Genomic DNA, 24,473 nt, shown 5'->3' on the forward strand with positions numbered 1-24,473 from the left:
GCTAGGTGTTTATGTGATTACTTGTCTCTTTGGAATTGCTTTGAAATCACCAATGTATTAATAAAGACTGAAGAAAAATCTTCATTATTTTACAGAACTTGACACATAATAACTGCTCTGCTGTCCAAAAAAATACGGGTCTTATTCTGAAGAGGTCACAGCCTAATCAGATGCAATGTGGAATCAGACGCAAGGGGAAATGAAGAAGGAAAATGCTGGAGTAAGGGACAAAGGAGCGAGGGGGGATAGCAGTGATTTGCTAAGACAATTGGTGAAAATATACATCTGTCAAATTAGTCCTCATATGTCAGGAAAAACAACTATAGCTGCATACATGACTGACTTCCTTCATGCTCTGATTTTCAGGGGTTTAATGGGGAAACAGTTGCGGCAGTAGGACCAACTGAAGAGGGAGGGATAATGTAGAGGAAAAACAGAGGTGTTTGTAGGGCAGATAAGTTGAGCACCAACAGCAGAAGGGAGAAAAATTAGAGGTTAGTGCACTGAAGGAGGAAAAGGGGCAATCGCACAGAGCGCCAGGGTGAAGGGAACAATGGTGTAAAACCTGACGCACTGAGAATGGCCTCACTGATTGGGACCCAGTCACCTCTGTTTTACAACCTTCACTGTAGATATTCTACAAAGACAATATTTGTTCTCTGCTTTTATGATTCTCCAAGTGACTGTTGCTGTCACCAGATAGATAATACAATATAAGTAAGTAAACTGTTCACAGGGAAAGTTTGCTTGAGCTTATTGTTCTTGCTACAGCATATGCCTTTCTCCTAAAACTCCTTTCACTACATCTGCATACTGACGTGACCTAATGATCTCCGGCAGCTCTTTGACCTCCGTGATGACGTCACTGATGACACTGAGGTGGTTTTACTGAAGTTTGCCCTATTCAAGCACTGTGGCTAAGGAGCCTAAGCTGTCTTGGTGGGTACCTGTCTACCAGGGAATTCATTCCCGTAGCCTCAGAAAAGCATGAGTTAGAAAATGTGGTGCGTGGCTTACAGCTGCCAGCCTTTGCCTGAATATCAAGACCTAGTCATTTAAAGAATCGTGAGTAATTTCAGATTTGCCTGCTCTTTGTTTTCCTGACACGGGTTTTTCTGCTAGAGTACCTTCATGCTTCATAGCCTTTAACTTACATATTCCCAGGACACCTTTCTTAAGCAAAAAAAAGGCTTGTCACCATTACACAGAAGGGAAATTAAGGCACAGAAAACCTCAACAGTTTGCCCAGAATTGCATAGGAAATCTATAAAACGAGTATTACATTAAAAGCACATCTCTGTAAGTGCAGTGACCTGATGTGGAATGCAGAAAGATGTCCAGGTAAAGTATCTTTTTGCAAGAGAATCCATTCATTGTTACCTGACCCTGTACAGGTGCTTGTAAAATTTGAGCTGTTGGATTTGGGTAGGCAAGAATAGTAGAAATAATAATTTTGTGCGTTCAGATTATGTTAGACACTAATTCCAGCTCCTGTTTTTTTTTCAGTACATAAGACTAGAGACTTAAAGCTTTTGATGCATTCCGGGGAACACTTCATACACTTTTTTTGCCTACAGATGCTATTCTTGCATCACAATTCCTAACTGCAATCCCAAGTCTCTTATTAAAAGCTGACACTATAGAATCAGATAAATGATTAAGATGTGTTATGTTTGCTGGTCTAGCATATAGAAATGTTTAATTTGAACCAGAATGTCTCAGAAGTGAATTTTCAAGGAGGTAAAATTTGCAATTTCTGACTAACATTATGACAATTATTTTTTAACCTTTTGCCTGTTCATACAAGGGCAGAAATTGTAGCTATTGCTGTGTTTTAACCACTGATGATGGCTGACTTGGAATTGGTGGTTCAAGCCAATATTTAACAGACAGATATTCCTTGCCCATGATCCAGGCAGGTGGGGAGTCCCAGGTAGAATATGAAAGTTGAATTCTGTTTATACATTACAGGATTCTTCTTCAGAAAAAAGGTTAGTATATTTTATTAAAGAAACATGTGAGGGCATAGGGACCCTTGTAATGGATCTGTAGAAACTCAATATTTGCCTACAGAGAAAGAAAAACTGTTTTGTTTTTAGAACTGTGTAACTACTCCTAAGCTGACTCTGTATGTTTGCATGCATGTTGGAGAGAGAAAAGGAAGGACGTGGTTTGACCAATCAAAACTTAGGTTCTAATACTTTTTAATCCTTTCATTTTGATTTCCACCACCTATACTTTCTTTTCATTTTTGTATTGTCAATGTCTAAATTGCATTTCACTTTAAGACTGGAAAATCAGATATATTTTTAAGTAAAAAACCGTCACTGGTACTGGGAATACGGTCCTTTTACTATGAAAGTTTCTTTTTGATGAAGTTTATTTATCGAAAGATTCTTGACCAGCTCTACTTCCCTCTGCCTCCCATGTGCATTTAGCTAGCCCCAAAATCATTTCTGAGACAAGGGATTTTTCTTGCTGCTTCTTTTAATCTGACGTGATATCTTTCAGTGAAATAAATTCCAACTGAGGGCCAGAAACTGTAAAATGAGATTGGAAATTTCCTTAGTTTGTCAGATGTGATATCAGTGTCTCTCTTTGACTCAGGGGAGCATTTTGTGCAAGTGACTTGAATGTGTTACTTTATTCTGAATTTAATAAAGCACCTAGCCAAGCATTACACACTGTGCAAAAACAGTCCAAACACTACCACAGTAACTATCTTACATGCGGAAGAAGAGACTGAGCCAAACCACAATGTACAACTGCCCACATCCAGATTTAGCAGAGGGCTTTCCCCACTCCCTCCACAGCAGCACTACCCCTGGGAGTAGCCATTCCTTGACTGAGAATCTATCAGTACCACATAAAATCACTCTGCAGAAATATGCCCTTATCAGAATAAAGCTTGCTGTTACAAATTAAATTTTAATAGGGCCTTAAATTTTTCAAGCAAACCAGATCTAGCTTTTGCCCTTTTATTATAGTGGTAACTCCAATTATCAAAGCTGTAATTAAAGGCATTTCAGTGGCCCAAGTAGTGCTCATGCAGTAGATTATCTAGACCTTTGGCTAATGGCCTGGGAGCAAGAGAATTTCCTATGATATTTCTCCTCTCTTCTTCTCCCTCCCAACATGAATCAACTTTTCTCTCAATCAAAGTATTACTATTACTTTTACTCAGACTGTCTTTTTATGAAAACCAAACTATGTGTCATCTTATGTTTTCTTATCCAAATTCTCTCCCCAAATCATGATGATGTCTCACATGTTCTCTTCCTGGCTTAATAAACTGTCATACTTTTGGAGGGGAATCACCAGAAAAGTGTCTCAGCAAACAATGTTGCCAACTCAGTAGCTGGTGTGCTTTATACAAGTATTTCTGCAGTTACCAAATCTGGCAGAGTTGTACTAGTGCAAAAGCTGCAAAGAATTTCAGGAAAAATTCAAGTGACATTGTTTTATAATTTGCCTCTATAGTGATTTAGAAAATCATGTTATTTTCCTTGCATTGGTAGTAAAAGTGAGATGTTTGCCACAGAAAGGCCTATTATCTGTCAGGTCTGCAACACTGGAAGTGGAAGATCTAGAATTCCTTTGATAAAGTTGTCTTATAGATCCCTGTGTCGGTGTTGGTAGCTTGTCATGTTAATTTAGTAGCTGCTAGTCTTTAAAGACAAATCTTTCACTACTTCAGAGCAATGCTCTAAAAAAATTAAGAAGCACCTTCCAGCTGGTTAGGATGCCACAGTGTAGTTAATAGGAAAAATATTTGGCATTTTAAGAGCCTTCAAAGACTCAAAAGAGAAACAGGTTTAATTCTTCCCAAGTCATATTGATTCTTGCATCATGCTCAGTTTGGATTGATCTGTTTGGAATGAAGGTTTGGCACTAAAAAGAATTTAAAAATGTCAAAGAACTGTTGAAAAAATGAGGAAAAAATGCATGTAGAGAAAACTGTCATCAGCATTGAAAAACACTGGCATGCTTTTTATAGTGACTTTTTTTTTTTTTTTAATGAATTGATTATCTGTATCTTTGAAAAAGCATGTTGTATGAGCCTACTAGAACTGCTGAGCAGCAGTGGGGAAAGATTCCCAGTTACTACCACGAAGTGAGGATTTTCTGCCAGCTGCTGAAAGGTCACTGTAATCCAGATGCAGAGAAAGTGACTTAACTTCCTTTATTAGAGACATAAGCCCTCAATATGTTCCACTCATGACGTACGGCAATCTGACAGGGCTGGAATGTCATGCTCTGCTACAGAAGGCTGCAGTAGTTTCTTTTTAAAGGTTGTCTCTTTGGCAACACTGAGTCTATACTGCCAAGTTACTAGGTTTTGCAGACTGTAGTGGTTGCCTTGATATTTCTCTATGAACTGTTAGGACAAAGAAATTAGTTTTAGTCCTTTCTAAAGGCTTTTATTCTTGTCTTCCTTTCTTTCCCAGCACACACATGCTCACGATGTGTGATGGTTTTCTGCATGCCTGGATAAATAGAGCTGATTGCTATTAACCTCCTGACATTTCTGAAATGGTTATAGAATCATTTTCTATGTGTATCTGCTTGCAGGAGTGACTAAGTGTGACTTTGGCCTTTCTCCTGAGGAGACCTGTTTTCCGACTGCTTTGAATTAGGAGTGAGATATACGCTACTTGAGGATTAGAAGAGAAATTCCTTCATGCAGCAGTTCCTAAAGAAATGTGCAAGTGAAACATGTAGCTAGGTCTAAACGACCTTTCAAGAATTCAGAACAAAGGGAGAATCAAGGGTGAGATCACTGGGGAGGGGTTGTAGATGGGTCTGGAAGGACACTTGCAGGCTTGTTGCATGATTAGGTGAAAAAAAATAAAAAGCAGAGCCTGGGCAACACAGCTGTTGCTTCAGGTGCAGACATAAGCAGAAAAACCAAGAGCACCCTACAGTGCATCCACAGCTGGTGTGAGGAGATGGTGATGTGTAAATGTGCATACTGAAGCAGTTGACATGCACCTCATACTTCAAAAGGCCATTTTAGACCACAAAGAACTGCAGTCACATCAGGCTTCAGTAACTTGTGCGTTAATTATGCAATAATGCTATTTTCTTTTTTAAGTTGAATATACATACTCATTGGGCTCTAAACAGATTAACAGGAGATTGGCTGAAAACTGCGGCTGAATCTACCTTTCACATCTGTGAAATAATTGGGCAAAGAAGTATCACTGGTCTGTTTTGGAAAGGCAGGTAAGAGTAATAGCAGAGAATAATTGTTCCCTAGCATAACCTTCTCTTGTCATGACTTCAAACTGAGTTTGCAGCAGTCTTTTCCAGAAGGGCTGCTGGTGCTCAGCAGACCCTGGTGATTGTATTTAACCATTTTGGCCATGCAATTGTTTACACCAAAATTATCAGCAATACAGGATTAGGAAAATAAACTCATGAAAAGTGGGAAAAATAAACAAGTCTTCATTTCACGGGCTGTCAAGATTCCCTAGTTTCTCTTCTTTGCTCAGAACATATGGTAACTAGATTATTTTATTATCCCAGTGCAACTGTTGAAAATGGGAAGGAGTGAAAAACTACCTTTGTGTTTCTGGAAAGGGAGATGGGATTTATGCATTAATAAGTTCATCTTTTTATTAGTATTGTATTTTGCCCATCAGAATGATCAGACTGACTTCTAAGGTCGGATTTCATTGAAGGAAAACCCTCCCCAGAAAATTGCAATGGTGATTTTTATGTCTATTCATTAGGATTTATTATTTTCATTTAGCTTTCAGCAGTTGAGGATACTTGAAAATTCAAGTCAATCTCTTTCGGCTGATTGCAGTGATAGCAATCTGAGGCAGTGGTGTGTGTGCTCCCTCTAGTGATCTCTGTCCAAGGACATGTGGCTTTGGTTTGGCAGTTTTCTTTGGGGAGCTCTCAGCGCTTCAGGCAAAGCATTTTCTTTCCCTAGGTAGAATTCACACCATTCTCTGCCGTTCAGTTTGGGGTGTCCGGCAAGCCCTGACTTCTCAGCAATGGTTATTTAGGTTGAGTTGCTGTTGGGGAGAGTGAAGGTGTCAGATTCTCTCATAGCTCTGCCATGGATTTGCTGAGCAGAGCAGCTGTTGTCTGACTTTTCTACACTTGTACGCAACACTTCTGAAAATCCTTTTCAATTTACTTATACAGCTCTTTCAATTTTCAACAAACAGCAATTTTTAGAGAAGAAAAAGCAGAGCACTGACTGACGTCATGTCTGTGAAGCACCTTACGTTGCTCAGGTAGAAGGAACTTCTAGTGGAAATGCTCCCTGGATCCATTAGTCAATGGTGTAGCACCCAGTCTGTACAGTTGTGAACTCATGGCAAATTACTCTCATGTGACCTACTGCTCTACCCATTTGATTGTACTGACTCTCCATTAATATTTGCTTAATATATTTATATTGAATGGGGAAGAAATAGAAAATAGAATGCAAAATCTAAATTTTAATGTGAATTTTGTGTTTCAGTGGTGTACAGATAAGCATATCCTCTTATGGAGAACCTAGGGTATACATGTCATGTACCACATATTCAAATGAGAATTCAAAAGAGAAGTAATAAATACAGCTTGCTGTGTGTCAGAAATGTCTTTACTACGTCATTGCAAGTAGGAAGGGTACAAAGGCGAAGAAGGGGAAATACATTGTAGTTTTGTTCCAGCTTATCATCTAGCCTCAAAAACATGAAAAGTAAAAGCAGAGTTTCAAACCATTTAAGAGCTGTGTGTGATTATTATTATAGGACCAGCAGTGACAGGCTCTAGGTTTGCAATGGAAGGGAAAAGATTCTGCAGAAATTGTTTCTTTCTGTGCTTGGACCAAAAGGTACCTTCTGGTTGTTCTTATAGTAAATGTCAGTCTTGAACAGGATAATATGCAAAATGTAGGCATAAAAGGAAAAGGAGTGAAATGTTTGTTTAGAATGTCTTATGAGAGCCCCTGGGAAATCTGGATTTGGATAATCAAATTATGAGTTAAGTCAGGGAAGCAGAACACGGCTTTTATTTAAAACACATTATTGACGAGGCTGTTTCATAATGCACCCAAACCATTCTGATTTCTTACTAACATCCCAATACATCTTGATCCCTGAGCTGGAGGAAAGCCAATAGATTGTTTTGGCTCCCCTTTAGGCTTCTGAAAAGGGCCAAAAAAATGTAGCCTGCAGGGGAAGCAATGGTCTCAGCAGCTCTGCATCAGAGCTTCTGTTCCAAGCATGGGGAATGGAAAAGATGTTGACCTCAGGGCACAGATTGTCCATTCATCATGAGGCTATAGAAAGATTCATCTAAAGATGCCCTATTCAAAGTCTTTAGAGCACTTTGGTTAGGGCATATTTTCAAATCTTGTTACTGGAGACCAGACAGAACCTTTTAATTGGTTTTTGAATATTGGAGTTATGAAATTGTCGTGATTACTAGATTTAGTTTATGTTAAGAGAAAAATACATCCCAAATTCTATTCGTAATCAGCACCCATTGTTTCTTTACATAAATTCTGTTGCTATGTATGGCTTTATATAAAATCAGCCATTCAGTAAACATTCAAATCTTTTGCATTATTCTTTCTTAGTCAGAAATCATTTTCAAAAAAGGAGAGTGTAAAAAGAAAGCCAAAACTTACTATCTTTTCCTAGGCAAAACTTTTCCTGATTTGAGCAGACATTTCATTCAAGCACCAGATGATTTGACTCTGAGAAAACTTTTTTCCCCCCAGTTTCACTGGGATGAAGCTTCACAAAACTAGGTTGAAACTTGTTAAGTGTTCTCTCTCTCAGAAATCTTTTGCACAAGGCAAAAAAAAATATATATATATATATATGTGAACAGAGTAAAAAGACCTCATGATTCAGACCACTGACAGTTCTGTGGCAGAAGAAACTAGGCTTTTCCATGGAAACCAAGTATTCTCCAGAAGAACTCCCTCCTTCCCCACCCATCCTGGCCATACAAGGACTAATTGTGGTGTCAGCTGCTGCAGGAATGCAAGGCATGTATCTTGTGTATCAGAAGAATAGTAACTGCTGTCAGCAGCATTCCTCTTACTCCAGCCAGGATTGATGACACAGGGAGCTGTTTACACAGTCTTTATTCAGTCTACAACAGGAGAAAAAGCCTTAATTTTTTTTTTAAAAGCTTTTATGTATATAGCAAGTACATTTACCTTTTGGAAAATATATAGTGTTAGTGTTTTCCCACTGCTGGCTACATGCTCAAGGCATCCTGGAAACCACAGATATTTGGGGTTGCAACTGTGCTATTTCCTTTTTGCAAAGGGTAGCTAGAATTTTCTTCTAAGTAACAATATGAAAGTTCTGGCCCACCAAATGGAAGATGACTAGGCAGTTGTGTTTGGAGTGGGGGCATCTTTTCTGCTCCACCAGCTGAAATGCCACTCTTGGAAGAATAGTAAGCTAAGCATTACTCCAGTATTTTAACTCAATTCTCATATCAAAGCTTGCATTAACTTGTAAGGGAGCTGCATGCATGGAGGGCTACTAAAATAGGGCCCTAATACTTCAATCCAGCTACAAACCAAGACATTGATATAACTGACTTCTGGAGTTCAAGTGCTCTATCTAGAGCATCTAATAAACAAAACAGAGTGTGCCACTGTGGAATACAGAGTTTCTGTTATCTGCCTCTTTACATTTCACTCATTCTGCATGAATGGAAATCAAATAGCTGGAGAACACCAAGTTAGTGACTACAGATGGACATGAAGAAATGGGTCCCCACTATTCTACATGGCTCGTCTTGACAGGCTGCGATTTGAAAATAAAATAAAATATGTAATTTCTCTTATTCAGGATGTTCACAGAGTTGAATTTTTAGTGCCTTGTGCAGATAGCTTAACATGGAAGACTTCTTGTTATTTTTTCAGCAGGCTAAATTTGGTCCAGGAAAACAGTAGAAGCAACCAAAAAATTAATTTTTATTAAGGACAGCAGAAATTTTTTGTTAACTGCCAAGTCTTATTGAGATATACTGTACAAGTGAATGCATTCAGAGCTGTAGATGGGACAACTGAGTGCAAATATAAATCCTCGCAGAATATCTCGTAAGAACATACCTTTTTATTTTTATTTCCCCTTCATTGACTCAGGTCACTGAAGATATCGGTTGCTACCCATAACTCAAGAGTCCCAACAGTGCTTCAGACAATTGAGCTGCTAAGAATTCGAAAGTAGTTTAGGCTTGAATTTTGCATACATAAATAGGATAGTGAGGAAGTTCATTCCAGGGTTTTTTCCAAGGTAAACAAGACTCCAAGAGTCTGTTCCTACCTCTGCTAGAGCTTGCTGTGTTCAGCCTACCTGCATTTCCATTGTTTGAGGGAGAAATACAATTGGGCGGTGATGGGATAGTAATTTTTACCCAGATGTATTTTGAGAAATAACGTTTGTGAAATATTGAGCTCATGGACAAAAGTTACTCTGCACTTTTTAAAATGGCAGTGCTGGGATTCAACATCTTTAATTCCCTAAGGTGCCTATTCAACCACATAGCAATGGCATTCATGTTCAGTTAGATTGATACATGTTTTGTCTTCCAGTGACTTTTAAAGTAGTTATTCCAGGTTCAAATGGGTATAAATCAGAATAGCATTCTGTCTTTCTTCAAGCCTGATCTGCTTTTTCGCAAGTTTCTATCTGAGCTGAAGATACACGTGCGCGCACACACACACCTCTCTCTCATGGAGCCAGCTGTCTTACAGTAAAAAAAAAAAAACAAAAAAACCCCCCAAACCCAGAAAACCTGATTCCATTAAAAATGTACTATAGCATTGTTGCTTAGATGACAGGTGCAGGTTACATTTGTAGCAGTCAAGAAACATAGCTGATAAATAAACATTTTCTGGCTGTTAAGCTTTGCATAGCTGTTGGCACCATCCTGGGGCTACTTAACAAAATTTAAAGTAGTAACAGTTGACTCATTTTATCGCTTTAATGAGAAAAAGCATCAGGAGTTTGAGAGTCTAGAAAAAATCTATTAAAAAGTGATAATTAAATATAGAGATAAAATTAAGTACTCTTTAAGGGATGTTAGAATGTCATGTATTCCATAAGCATTATGTTTTTTAGCACAAGTGCCATTTTCTGGAAAACAGATGCAATATTTATAACCTAACCATAACCTTGAATAGGATGTTTGGAAAAGGTTATGGAGACTAAAGAGCATGTTGTTTCTTTGTCAGTTATATTATTTAAGATCCTGACTTGTTATTACTATTTTGATCCTGACTTAACCATAGAGAGAGTTTTAATAGTCTCCATTTCAAATTATGTTGCCTCAGAAAGCCATAAGAGGAGAAACATTCTCTAATTCTTAATTTTCCTAGGTTTGTGTCAAAATATTAAAATATAAGCACAAAAAAATGCTCTTGATTTTTTTAAAGTTTTTTTGTGTAAATAATAAAAGTAAAAACTAGAAGAGATTAATCTGAGTTAATTTTTAAAATGGATTTCATTGTCCAAGGCAGCAGTGAAATGCCATCTGGAATACTGTGGGCTGTTCTGGTCATCTAAGCCCAAGAAAGCTGAACTGTAATTAGAACAGGGGAAGAGAGGTTTTTTTTGAAAAAGTTCAGAGGAAAGCTGTTCTTCCTTCTGAGAAAAAAAAATAAGAAGCTTGGCACATTCATCGAGCGAAATGATGGCTACAAGAAGATAAGATATTGCCTGTAGTATATGGAGCAGAGAGGGAGAAGAGACATTTAACCCAAAGGACAGTGTTGTTATGAGGATAAATTGGAATAAATTGGCTATGAATGAATTTGGGATGAAAATTAAGCAAATTTCTAGCAAGTTGCAGAGCAGAGCGGTCAAAAATTTTTGACCTTGATCAATATGTCAGGGAATTTTGATAATGCTGCATATAATGAAACAGGCTGGGGATTTCTTTACTCCTGTAAACAATGTTAAAACCATCTGTGGATTTATTCTAAATTTAAGCAGTTTTTTAACTCAGTTCTCATTCTGTACTTTAAACTGGGTTAAGGCCATTTGACTTTTGAAAGAGAATCTCTAAGCAGGAGTTTTAATGCAGTGAAACTCAGTCACATCACTCAAGTGTGTTTGTGGGGACTGGTAGGGATCTCTCGTCTCATCCAGGCCTCTGCCCTGATGATGCAGTCATGATGTCATCATGTAACCGTCCCTATAAACACACCAGCACTGGTGAGCTGCAAGACCTTTTGCCTTCGGATATGATAAATAGTAATTTTATGAGGAGGTAATTCTCTCTTTTGAAAGCTCTCTCCTCAAACTCTAACTCAGAAAGAAAAAAAGAATTTGTTCAAACAGAGTAAAGACCCAGAAAGCAATTGGGAATTGCTTCCTTTATTGTTGAAGATACCTTAAGCCAAATCTCAAATTCAGTTTCCCTAGACTTTAAACTGTACTTTTGTACAATGTGAATGTGTGCTAGTTCCAAGGCAGGCTGTCTCTGGCAGGGCTTTTGACTGCTTTAACAAAGGCAGGTAAGTGGTTTGTTCTGCTGATACATGTTTGTCTACGCACAGTTACAAGTATGGGTTCTTTGGTCTAGTCAGTTCAAGAATTTTCTGCCTTCTTCTATTTTAATATTTGAAAACTTCTTCCTGATTTCCAAATTTCAGTTCCTGTTCTGCCTGCCCTCTCCACCCCCTTTTCCTTGGTGGGGAGGCAGAGACTGCAAGGGAAGAGGTGTTTCTGTTTTATTTTTTTAACATGATAACTTCAGCAGTCTTACTGCCCGTATGGTCCCTCAGACAGTCTGGTTGGTACAGCGCAAGAAATGGTAAAACTGGTTGGAGCTGAACCAAGCAGTGGGGGAACTCCTTGACCCAGCTTTGCTGCCAGGGAACTGCTTGTATAACTTTACCATTAACATAATGTTTATGCCTACATTGTACAAGAATTATTAGATAGCTGACAGGTAATAAAATGAGGCGCTTAAAAGGTTAGGAGTTGGGCCTGTTTCCCAAATTCTAATATAGGGCCATTCTGGCAGCTTGCTAGGAGCACAGACTTTACATCTAATGAATATATCCATTTATTAAAAAGTGGCTGTGTATATTTATGTGGGTTTTGGTTTATTCCTGCAGCTTAGATGGAGGATCCTAGGTGTACAACTAAGTGACACCAAGACTGATGAAAAGGATGTGACTATAACTCTGTTAATTGACATTGGTATTAAGAGTCCTCTGAGAGTAACCTAGTAGCAGGAGAGCGCTGGCGTGCAAGGCGCTCTTTCTTGTTTCTGTCATTTTTCATATGCTGGCGACAGACTGGATGGGATCACACGAATTTGGCTCTGAGAATTAAGAAGAGCCTTTCAGCATGTTTGCACTTGGTGTTATTGGAAGATCCCACTGGAAGACAGACCTGACCCCAGTTTAAGACAACTTTCTCCATATATGAATTTACCATTGATGCGATTTATTTGCACAGCTGTTCAGCTGTAATTATGCAGGACCTTTAGGCAGTTGGCTATAACAGGCCTTGAACACGGTGAGCGTAGATGTTTTATTGTGTAACACAGCTCCTGGGTCTGCGAACGCTGACCTAAATTAGGGCTGTTGCAATTCTGTCCTCTCCCTGCCTTCAGCCGCTACTCTTGCCAGTGCTGTTGATTCAGGGAGCTGAGCTGGCCAAAAACTAACTCTAAACAAAAATGGTTAATTTTCAGATGGATCAGTTCCCTCAGCCTGCTCGCTGTGCAACTGGGGCTGACTTAAGCTCTCTGCAGCTGTGCCAAATGATTCAGCCAGACGGGTATCCCTTCAACACTCATTCATGAGTACTACAATAATGTTGGCTGAGGTAGAGATGTGGTTTGGTTTTGTTTGTTTACGAGCCACACTGAAGCTCTGTTCTCTTCTTAAGTCTGAAAAACATATACAGTGAGTTTTGTTCTGTTTACTGTGAATTTTAGAGCAAATGCAGCAATGTCTCAGTCTCCAAAAATTCACCACATGATTTCATTTTGCCAAATGAAATTGTAACTGCTGTGTTGCTATTGCAGTCATCGCTCATGGGCATGCACTTTGCAGGAAAACACCTCTGAAGCCAGGCCATGCACAACCTTCGTGATGGGGTGCTCTGCTTTTATATTCAGGTAGGCCCACAACTGGCCAAGGGAGTTTTTGTGGGCTGCCACCTGGCTTGGAAGCTATTGTCAGGGCACCTGTGGGCACTAATTGCCCTGGCCAGCCTCACCTAGGGTCCCCCATGCCCTGCCCCTCACAGAGACTGTGGCCATCCCTCTGGGATGTCTGGAGCTGGCGCAGTTTTTGGTGGTGATTTGAGCTTAATAACTATATCTTTCCGTTAACCTTCTGGCTGAGGCAGGTGTCCTTGCTTGTCGTGATGGCTTAAGGATTTTTAACCAAATGTGTCTTTTTCCCCCTGCTTGGTGACTGCCGGGGTGTAATCCGTAGCTTACGCTGCTGGGGAAATGCCAGGCGTGACTGGGGGTTTGCAATGCAGCTATGCTTGAGCAGCTCAAGCTGCTGGCGATGGCACTGGGCTCCGCGCTGGGGCTGGGCTGCTCCTGCCAAGAGCTCGCAGGTTCAGCTGGCCTAGGGTTGCCGGCTGGCTCCTCACTGCAGGGAAACAGCGGTTGCTGCATGAATCTAACAGCAAGAAAGAGTAAGAATTTCTAGCATCCTCCCCCTTCAAAAACAGAGATTTGGGGGAAAAAAATCATACAGACCCTTTTCATTTTGCTTTAAGCTTCTTTGAGGTTGGGGAGGATTAGCTATATTGAGAACCACTGCAAAGTCATCCCTGAAGTCTGAAAATCAAATTTACATTTGTCTAGTGCAGTCACTCCTGAATGTATTTAGCTGTATTGTTTTTTTGCCTATAAAATACCTCCTGCTACTTCTGTTTTCTTTATTTAAGACTACGTATATTCTAGCCGTTTCTAATTAGAAATGACACTTGGAAAGTGTAGCATGTTTTCTTTCATGATATGTGCAGATTGAGTCATTCATAAAGGGACTGTCTAGACTGACTTTTTCTAAAGCTGTTCAAGATGCAGTGTGTGTTTCCCTTTGGTTTTTGTAATCAAATTTTAATAAATCTCCAAGTGTGCAGTGCATGGTAAGTTTGTGTTCTAGCTTCTGTAAAGGTTAAAAAGTAATCAGTTCCTTGTTTTGGGATGGAGTTAATCAGGGAGACAGTCTGCAAGAGGAACATCCTTTTGAGAAAAATCTTTCCTCCAGTCTTTCTGTGTTGTAGGGGTTTCAGTTTACCACGGGAGGGAAGGGTGGGGGTTTGTGAGAACCGTAGCACAGAGGCTCCAGGTTAGACCTGGAGCACAGAAACCACAGTGCCATAGCTCCAGTTCTCATGCTGCTTTAGTCACTGGTCTTGTAAAAAATGAAACAAATACATATGTACTTCTCTTCACCCTTTCCCTCTGAATGGTCAAGTTTAACAAGGCACACAGAGAGCTAATTGCTGTTTAGAAAACACCATAAACTCTCTTGGGCTCCTGTGAGGATTAATTAGTTAATGGTTGTAAAAAGCTTTGAAGATGAAAATAACCAAGTGTTATTTATTAGAACACAGCTTAACACAGCTCCTGCTGGTTGTATTAGTGAGGGAAGGGAGAGGGAAGAGAGAAGAAAAAGTTCTCAGTCACAGCTTAAAATGTGGAACTGCTGCTGTGCAGGGCACTACGGGGCTCTGCAACAAGAACGAGCAGGGTGCTTCGATGGGGCAGCTCCGTGCACCGGATACAGGGCCCTGCTGTCAGGCTAAGCCTGCTCGAGCTTTTGGACAGCAGGCACAAGACACCCTAAGCTTGTTTGTTTAAAAATAAAATCCTGTTTTATCTCAGCTAATCCTTGCCCATGATGTACTCACTTGTCACTTAGTGTTAGTGTTTTCTTTCTTCCTCTTCAGGCTGTGTTTTAGGTAAATAAAACTAAATGCTGATTTAAAGGTGAAGGAAACAGGAATACTTCTATGGTAATTGCTATCAGACATGCTGTTAACTTCCCTTTTTCCTGGCTCCTGGGAGAAAGATGGATGAGCAGAACTGAGCAGTAATGTGTTCAGATGACTTGCCTCCCACGGAGTAGTGATGTATTGGGCAACCTCAGGCCAGGTTGTTTTTCAATATTATACTGCAAGGTAAGACTTGACTTTTCAATGTGTTGTTTTGAAGATTTTAATAGAGGTGTAAATACACAGAGCCCATTACAAACAGAAATCTTCTGCAGAGCGTACTTTCTAAATGTGACAAAATGAAACAAGAGACAGTAGATTGGGGAAAGAAATGCTGTGATACTGTTGAGGGGGAGGTGAATGCAGGAAGGGATGGAAGGATGTGCATAGAAAAGGAAGAGCTAGGGAGTACTTTATCACAGGGAATAGTGTGAGAGAAACAGGAAGCAGCAGCCTCCTCCCAGAAGGTTTTCCTCAAAGGATTAAGAAATGGAGTGAAGAAAGAGTACAGGAAGGAAAAGGAATAGGAATATGTATCCAGGCATACCGAGGAGTCCAGTCCAATCCTCTCCTCAGGTTTTTTTTCTGTAGAAAGTGGGAGTGAGCTATGGCTAACACACGCAGTAGGTCTACCCCAGTAAAGAGGTAGGATGGGGCTGATTTGCTGCTGGCCCAAGAATAGCTTCTGTGCCTGAAATACAGGGTCTGCAAGAATGCTTCATTCTCCCCTTTAGAGAAGCACTGGAGTTATTGAAAATTGCCATTAATACCTGGAAGTTCATACCTCAGTGACAGGTGAAGAGAAAACAAATATATTTTGTGAAGAACCTGCCTGTCATGGCTGATGAGGATAACAGCAATATAAATACTTGGTGCTACCAAGGCAATCCTCCAAGCACTGAGGGAAAACTGTGAACAGAAATCATCCAAAGGAAAAAATCAGAAAGAAAGCGTAAATAAAGATAGGACTTATGTTAGGTGAATGGTCCAAAAATGCAGTATTCCATTGCCAAGATATACAGCAGCTTTGTTGAAAAGCCTGTGTTGGTTCGGTAATATAATGGAGTTGGAAATTAAAAATAAAAAAAAAGGGTGTATAAAAAATACAGACCAGGAAATAAAAAGCAATCATTATTGATCTGAAGTTATGAAACAAAGAAAAGTCATGGAGAATTTCATGTCTTGCAAGACTGAGAACAGTAAGAAGGTTTTGTGGTAGATATTTAAATCTATTAGGAATCTTGGTAATTGTACATGTCTGTCCCGAGGAGAGGGAAATAATAAAAATATTTGCACAGAAGAAGCAGATGGATTCAATAAACATTTCTGTTCTCTGTTTGGAAACCATCAGACTGATATACTTGTATCACCTAAGGGTGAAAATGTATTTTCTAAGTCATTAGTAACTTAGAACGCTACTTGATAATCTGCAGGCTGACAGAAGTTGCTGCCAGGTATCCTAAAGGCATAGACTGAGAAGCCCTCTCTCCTCTTGGCTCTCATTTATTTTTAAAATTTGGATTATTGAGATCTCTAGAGGGATGTCTTAAAGCTCTAAAAGTTTTCAAAAAGGGCCAGAGGCAATAGTCCTGGGAGGGTGGGCAACAGTGAAATCCAGAAGATAATAATATCTCTGACAGCCAGTGTGGCCCTATAGTCTTGTCAGATATCTCCATTTTTTTACTGTTCAGCCATACAAACTAGGGAAATATACAGAAGTAAGGACCGTTTATAGGAAGTCTGACTTAGAACCACAGATAAAGGACTGAGTGGGACCATTTGGACCATGGAACTGAAGTCTTGTCCCTGCAACTGAAGGCGGGTGGACGTTAGACATTTGGACAGATGCCACGAAGCCCATGCTGTTGCACAGGGAATGAGCAAGACTGACTGTGGGCTTCAGCTGTGTCCCATTCCACACAGTAGGAGGGATTTCATTAGATGAAAATGCCTGGATATTCCTAGAAAGCGGATCATACATAATACTATAGAGGAAGGCAAAAAACATCCCCAAACTGTCTCTTCTAGGCTCACCTTGAAAGAGGAAAAATTCCATTATATTTTTAATAGAGAACATGTTAAATAAGTAAAATATTGAATAATTAGCAAACTTTGAAGAATAGTTTAGTGTAATCAGTGAGTGAAGATGTGAGAAGGAGGTTCTGCACAGGTCAAACTTGATTTCAGTGCTATTTCATATTTTCAGCAATGGATGTTAAATTATTGCTGCTAACATTTTTAGATGTATTGCAGAAGTGCTCCGTCAAAGAGCAAAGAAGAGGCAGTCCTTCATGGACATCAGGAATGCTAAGCAACAGAGTCCATTTGAATGAAAGGCACTTTAACACAAGAAAAAACAAATGATGTGTCTACAAACAAAGAACAACATAAACAGAATGGGAGGAAAGGAAAGCAGTGACTCTGAGAAGGAGTTTAGAGTGGACATTTGATCACCATGAGAGTCCGGTGGAATTCAATGGCAGAAAGGTCAGCATGAACCTTGGACATACAGAGAAAAAAATGTCTGAAAGTAGCAAGGTAATTTTCTGTGTAAGTACAAGATAGACAGAGTTGAATATTGTTTCCATTTCGTACTTTTAAAAAGGATATTAAAAAATTATAGAGAGCGAGGAAGAGAGCAATGCTAATTATTCAAGGGGAAGAGGAGAGACTGTATAGTGAGACACTCGCAGACCAAGTTGTTCTTTATACCAGAGGAGACTGAGAAGTGACTCGATTAGTGTGCAAGTGCTCCATGGGAAGAAAAAGTAGATAGAAACGGACTCCTTAATTTAGCAGAGAAAAACACAACAAGAACTAGTATCTGGAAACTCAGCCAGACAAACTCAAATGAAATATTAGGCATGCATTTTGTATTATATTTGTTTAGCTGTTGTTAACCGCTGGGGAAGAGAATACGCAACAACAAAGGGAAGGCAGGGATTTCTTCACATTAAGGCCAGCTGTCTTTCGGGGTGATATTCTTTAGCCAGCTGTGAGCCTGGCTGTTTAATACAGGGCAATACAGCAGTGTCTCAAATACAGGCTGTCACCAAAGACTCTTTCTGTCCAAAAGGCTGTTTTAAAAGGTATGTTATATTTAAAATAAGGTGAACATTGGGAAATAGTTTTTCACTCCTCTGGCAATGTCCTAAAACATATTACTTGCTCTCTTTTTCTAGCACACACAACTACATCTAGTTACACTCAAATTACTCTCATCTGAGCGCCTTTTTCATATTAATCTTGTTAATTGAATTGATACCTGCCTTCCTTATGGCTGCATGCAGTGCACTGACTGTCTTCTGTGCCAAACTCTTCTGAGTTCAGTAGTGTATGGAAGAAAGTCACAGTCCTCTTCCTTTTGTGACTGTGTTTTGTAAGGTAATGAAAGTACAGCCAAATGTGCAAGACTGCAGAAAGAAGGCAGGTATTAGTTTTTAATAACAAATGAGAAAAGGAATCCCCAAGAGCCTCATTCCTCAGGGTCAGAGAGAGATGTAGAATTGCAAGGACTCCAGAGCTGCAAGAAGGCTGCTTTGTCTCTCTGTTTTTAAAAATTAGAATAAACGTCAGTTCTTCTATGTAAAAGTCTTAAGGAACTGAGGAGTCGGTTATTGTGGTGTAAGTTTTGTGCCCACAGGCAAACTATCTGATGATAGTGGATATGCAGATATACTTTCCGTCTTAGAGATGGGTAAAATTTTAAGTCTAGTAAAATATAATGAAATAAAACTCAGTGCTGGTAGTTACTCATCCTTCTCTCCCTCCTTTAAGTGCTATAGTCTTCAGTGCATTAATTCTTTTTCTGTCTCTACATACAGATTAGCGAATCCAGTTTTATTTCATATCCATCACTTGGACTTGAATAGTCTCCCTCCTTGTTTTTTTTATTTTCCTTTGGTTCATAAACATCTGTTTGGACAGCTTTGGATCTCCAGTAGTTACACATCTTGCCACTTGTCTTCAGCTGTCACGTTTCAGGTCCTTCCAAAAGGCACACATCATGCACTACTTAAAACTTTTGTTTAGCTGGTTAATTATTTAAGTGTAGCGTACTGGTATGCCAGATGCTCTCCAGGCAGGGAAATGTGTTGCTTGCACTCTCCCAGCTGTGTGTGACTCTCTCCTTTTAACCCTGCTGTCTGCAGCAGACTTCCTCAGACAGATCAAATTGTTTCATGGCCCTGAAGAACTTGTGATTCAATATTGGCTTTTGCCTGCTTTACACAGCTTAATTGCTGCTTTACACACTGCTCGCAGCCTCAGCCCAGAAGACATGCGGGAAGGTGAGTAATGTGACACACTGGTGGACCCATCTGAGAACAGGTTGCTGCAAGCTCTTTGTTTTATGCATTACATGGAGATCCCTGGAGGCTATTAGGAGCTTTGGGGAGGACAGATGAAATACACTGCAATGCACCCTCTTACAAGTGAGAGCTCTATTAGCTTTGGAGTGTGTGGACAGTATCGCAGTGTAACAGATGTTGATTTCAGAGAATGTTTTTTTTTCCTGACAGCATTGCCCATCCTGGTAAGCTAAATATGCTCTCTTGTGAGGCATTCTTTTCCTTCAGCCCTTAAACAAATTTTGTGGTTTTCTTCGTACACTTTCCCAACCAGAGAGAAAAAACTTGTCTTCATAGATTGATCTACTTATGGAAAAGCAATGCTGCTTCGCGCTTGTTAAGATTCAGATCTCATCCAGATTGCTGGCTTAAATTCAGCTCTTCTGTGTACAGTTCTGGGGGAGGGGTGAGAAAAGGGGATGGGAGAGGGAAACGATATTTTTAGGCAGCTGTTCAGCAACCTGAGAAATAACTTAGGGTCTTACCCCCACAGGTGCCCATGTCATATACTATACATTACTATTTACAACCTTTTTGGCTTTACAGGCGAAGAGGTCAGGAGATGAATGTGCGTGGACATGAAGCCAACTGTTTTCTTATGCCTAGGTGTGATATCTCCAGTTTATGAGCAAAGGATACTGGGAAAGAATATTGTGAAAACCGTGTACTAGGAGCCAGTATTATCATGCCCCCATGCTGCACCTGCTTTTTGAAGAAAAGAAGGGAGAAAGGACTTTCAGACTCCAGAGCAGTCACTGTAGAGCCTTTCACAAGAATTATAACAGTTTCTGAAAACTGTCCTTTTCAAAAGCCTTCACAGAGAATTGTTTTTCATCATATACGACAATAAGATGAATATAAAAAGAACTCATATGTTGGCTTTTGCATTAAATTTTAAAGCTAGCACAGTGGTAGGCTGTGTGTGAAAGTAATTTCATTAATTTTATTCAGTAGATGATTCTATCAGATACAGCTGTTATACTGCATCAGGTTTAGTGAACCGTAAACTCAAGTGGTAAATTGGTAAAGTAATATCTTTCAAATTATGGAAAAACAAACATTAGTTGCAGTAGCTAGTAAGAGTGTGTTTACTGTGGCTAGCTGAATAAAGCTGCCATTCTCCACCAGCTGACTCTTTAGGTTGAACAGTTGATTGCATTTTGTTCACATGGAAATTTGGTCCACATTTCAAAGCTTTGTCCATGTATTTAGTTATTTACAGGATATATTGCTGACAGAATATACCATCACCCATATGACCAGAATCAGGAAGTAAAATACTGGTGTGTAGGCTATGTATTTTTGTGAGAGATATTTTCTGTGTACTGCACCTTTATTTTTTCTCTATATGGGCTGCCATTTGGAGACCCAGAGTTCACTGCCCACTCTGACAGAGTGCAGCTCCAGTTAGAGGCTTTCATTCTTTAGTCTCTAGTTCAAAAAAAGGATGTTATAACTGAAAATAAGGTGGACACTTCAGTTACTTTGGACTCGTGGTTCATCAGGATGTAAATACAGGGGATGCTATTCCAGGAGGACCAACACAGGCTGAATTCTGTAAGAAGGGCAGATAAGACTTACATGGCAGCGTACCAAGTATCATGGATAGCAGTCTCCTCTGTTTGTGGTGTGTTAAGAGCAAGAGGAAACCTCGGAAGGGATGACGGGAAGAAATAGGCATGTTTCTCTATTAAAATGGGTTTTAAGCCTTCCTCATTCCATTTTCAGATGAAGATATCTGTGTCAGAGAGAACTGATAGTTTGGAATGATTTTATGTCAAATTTTGCCTCCCTGTTTCTCGCAACTAGTTCTTAGTTATTTAGGTGCACAACAGAAAAGTGCACTGGGGAGACCGGGCATATTGGTTAAATTAGATTGTTTCTAATATGTGTCTCAGGAAAAAATGGTACTTGCTCCAGATTAGTCTGTGTGAAAAATGTTCCACTTCAAGGAACAAAGTCACCTTATTCAAGAAAGAGAAGAAAGAATTCCTTTCTTTTACTTTCACAAGGTGTCTAAGCCTTGTTTGTAGGAGACTCTGTGTCCCCTAGTGATGGCAACTGCCACTGTAACCCTTCATGGCAGTGACATTCCTGCCTTTCTCCCAAGCTACCAGGCCACCAGTTGCCATGATGCTGTTAGAGCAGGTGTTTTGCTGGACTGGCTGGGGTCTGTGGAGCCTGGGAACAGAGAGAGGTTGTGGGCCAGAGGAGGGATCTGCCTGCTCACTTTAACACAAGATGGAAGTGGGATAATCTCCTTCCCTCTTGCACCCTTCAGGTATAGGACTTGGCATGACTGCTCCCTCGAGGAACTCCGCTGGTTCTTCAGTGAGGCAGCTGAGCGGGGCCGGCACAACACCAGCATCCTCAGCTAGTAGGCTCTTTGATAGAGAGATGGAAAGGAAAAGTCAGAGGAACTCAGTATCTTGGGCACTTCCCCCTTCCTGGCAGAGAAAGGCCATGCAGTAGTAACACCCACATGCTAGCAGAGTGGAAGCTGAAATTAAATATGTAGGACAAATACTACTGTAATTGTTACCATAGAAATCATGGTAACATGCTACCATAGATGATGATAAATGAGCACTAGGTGCCTCTGTATTGTCTATTGCATCTCTATACATAAAAACACTGGGTACATCCGTATTAGCATTGTGGTTTGGGTCAGGAGTTCGCTTTGAAGTGCTTACCTTGCTTTGGTTGCCGTTGCAGAGTGGTGTCAGAGCACGTGAACTGAACTCCTTTCAGATGAACCTTAACTGGAAGATGCACTCCAGCAGCTAATGGGGGTTAGTCCACAGGAACAAACTAGAGCAACTCTGAATTAAAACCTCCCCGAAACATATATCATCTCAATGTCAGGTCCTTAGCACCAGCCATTTCACTCTTCACATCCTCTCCTGTTGGGCTGCTCTACTTGCTGCTATCAATATAGCCATTCTAGCCTTTGTCAGAAGTGTATATTAAAAGAGAATGCTGTTTGCCCAGTTTTCCTGTGATCCAGTTTGTGATTTTCTGACTCTCCTTCTGTAGTTTCTATCTTGCTTTTTCCCTTCACTTTGTCTTCCATTTACTCCTCCAGTTAAGGCAGTTAAGTCAGGATAGGAATTCCAAACTTTCTGGTCATTGCATGGCTGCAGGTAAGTGGAAGTTGAGTCTTTTGAAAGGGCCAGTCAGTGAAATAATCAGTTGCTTTGCCACACTTAACGTGATTTGGTCTGGCCTTGCAAAATCAAGATTTTGCTTCTGTGCATACTTCTGACCTGAAACACCATGCATTTTATGCATCAGTGTGCAGTGATCATTTGTTATAACAATTAAGCTGAGGATCATCTTCATCAGTCTTCATAACAATCTTCTATTATATTTTAATAAATGAAATGAGAAATAAAACAGCCTTCTCTGGCATTGGCACTATGCAGATGTTCTTTTAAAGCTTTAAATTGCACGACACAACCTAATAACTATTAACTGCCTACAACTACATGTTAGGGAATGGGTATGTTAAAGAAAAAGAGCAGAATGCATTTGCCTCAGCTGAGAAGATTTTTGAAAGGAGGGGGAAAACCCTTTATGAAGGTGCAAAAAGCTAGCATGTTAAAATGTTATAATCCTTTCACAGAATAACTGGGAAAGATGACTTAATTGAATGCTTCTTACTATATAGGAATGGAACTTAATAACTTCCTAGAGGCATATCTTTGCCTTTACCTACCCTGTTATAAAATTTACCATAGGAGTGAGAAATGATCCCCACCCAGGTAACACAGATACAGTACAAACACAAAGAGACAGACTCCTCTGAAAAGACGATGAGGTACAGCTGCAGCCACATTGTTCTCTAACTGTAGTCAAGCTGCCTCAGGACTTGGTGGAATTAATAACAAATTTGTATCATAAGCAAAAAGGTTATTTAAATTACCCAACACATGTCTTTATGTAATACTAAAATTTCATGTTCTGTTGGTCATCTCTTATGGAAAATTAGGCTTGCCAGCCACCATAACAGGGTGTGACCCTAGATTCCCACTGAGGCAGAAGTTTGAAGTCAGGTCGGAGAGAAATAAAATTTAATGACACACGTGCGGTAATTACAGGTCAAGCTGGGTGCCTCCAAAGAGGCCCCATTTGAACAAATCCCTGGGTAATTATACCCTTCCAGTCTAGTATCCACCCCATAGCTCTGAACCAATCATAATATTATTTGGGGTCTTCCAGCTCCCGGTTGGTCCTTTCCGTAGTTTCCAGGTGTGTTCTTTACTTCTTATCGCACTTCTGCATAGGTGTTGATGGCTCTTTTACTCTCTTATCTTGTCCCTTGGAACCAGTCTTTGTGGTTACTTCTTTCTTGAATAGTTGTCTGGCTCTTCTACTTCCTTATCTTGTCCTCCAGAATCAGTCTTGTGGATCCTTTGTTTCTTTCTTCTGTGTCCTAAGTTAAAGTCCATCTCCCTGCTGGTGCTCATTAATGCTAAACCGCTTATTTCTCTCTGCAGTCCCCCCACCCCTTATCTCTCCTACTTGAACTGGCTCTGGGGCCTTCTTTTACTTAACTAAGTAAAAGTTCACAGCTTGCAGCCTAAGGCTTCAGCAAATTTAGCTACTAATGCTAAGCAAGTTATGCTAAGCACTTAATTCTAGACAGCTTCAGTCCAATATTCTTTAACACGTCAGATGTGTAACATCTTACACACGATAACTTTTTTCCCCTTGGTACTATTAGGGTACATTAGGATTTTCTAGGCTGTGAAGCATGGAAACTACTTGTCCTTCTGTTAACTCAGAGATCCTGTCTTTGACAGTGGAGTAATTACGCTGATGTCAAAATGCTGTGTTTATTGCTGAAAAATCATTAAAAAAATGCTTTTTTGGGGGGGGGAGGGTGAAAGCACACACTCCTAGGTTATAAATTGCCTTTTGAAAAGAAATGCCCATCAAACTCAGCAAAGTTATCCATTACTTTGCCTTCTTCAAGAAAGCGATTGATAAATATTTTCAGCTTCACTTCCCACTGCCTCACTTAATGAACTGACTTACACTTGGCTGCTTGGAGTATGCAACCTGATTAAACACTTGCTTTATTCACGTGGTTCCAAAGATGTAGCCAATGGAGAGTCTTATGGAAGGCTGAATTTGGCCACTTGCCACTTTTAATTTCCTGCTTACC

This window comes from Apteryx mantelli, chromosome 1 (assembly GCF_036417845.1).
Source record: "Apteryx mantelli isolate bAptMan1 chromosome 1, bAptMan1.hap1, whole genome shotgun sequence".
Taxonomy (NCBI): domain Eukaryota; kingdom Metazoa; phylum Chordata; class Aves; order Apterygiformes; family Apterygidae; genus Apteryx; species Apteryx mantelli.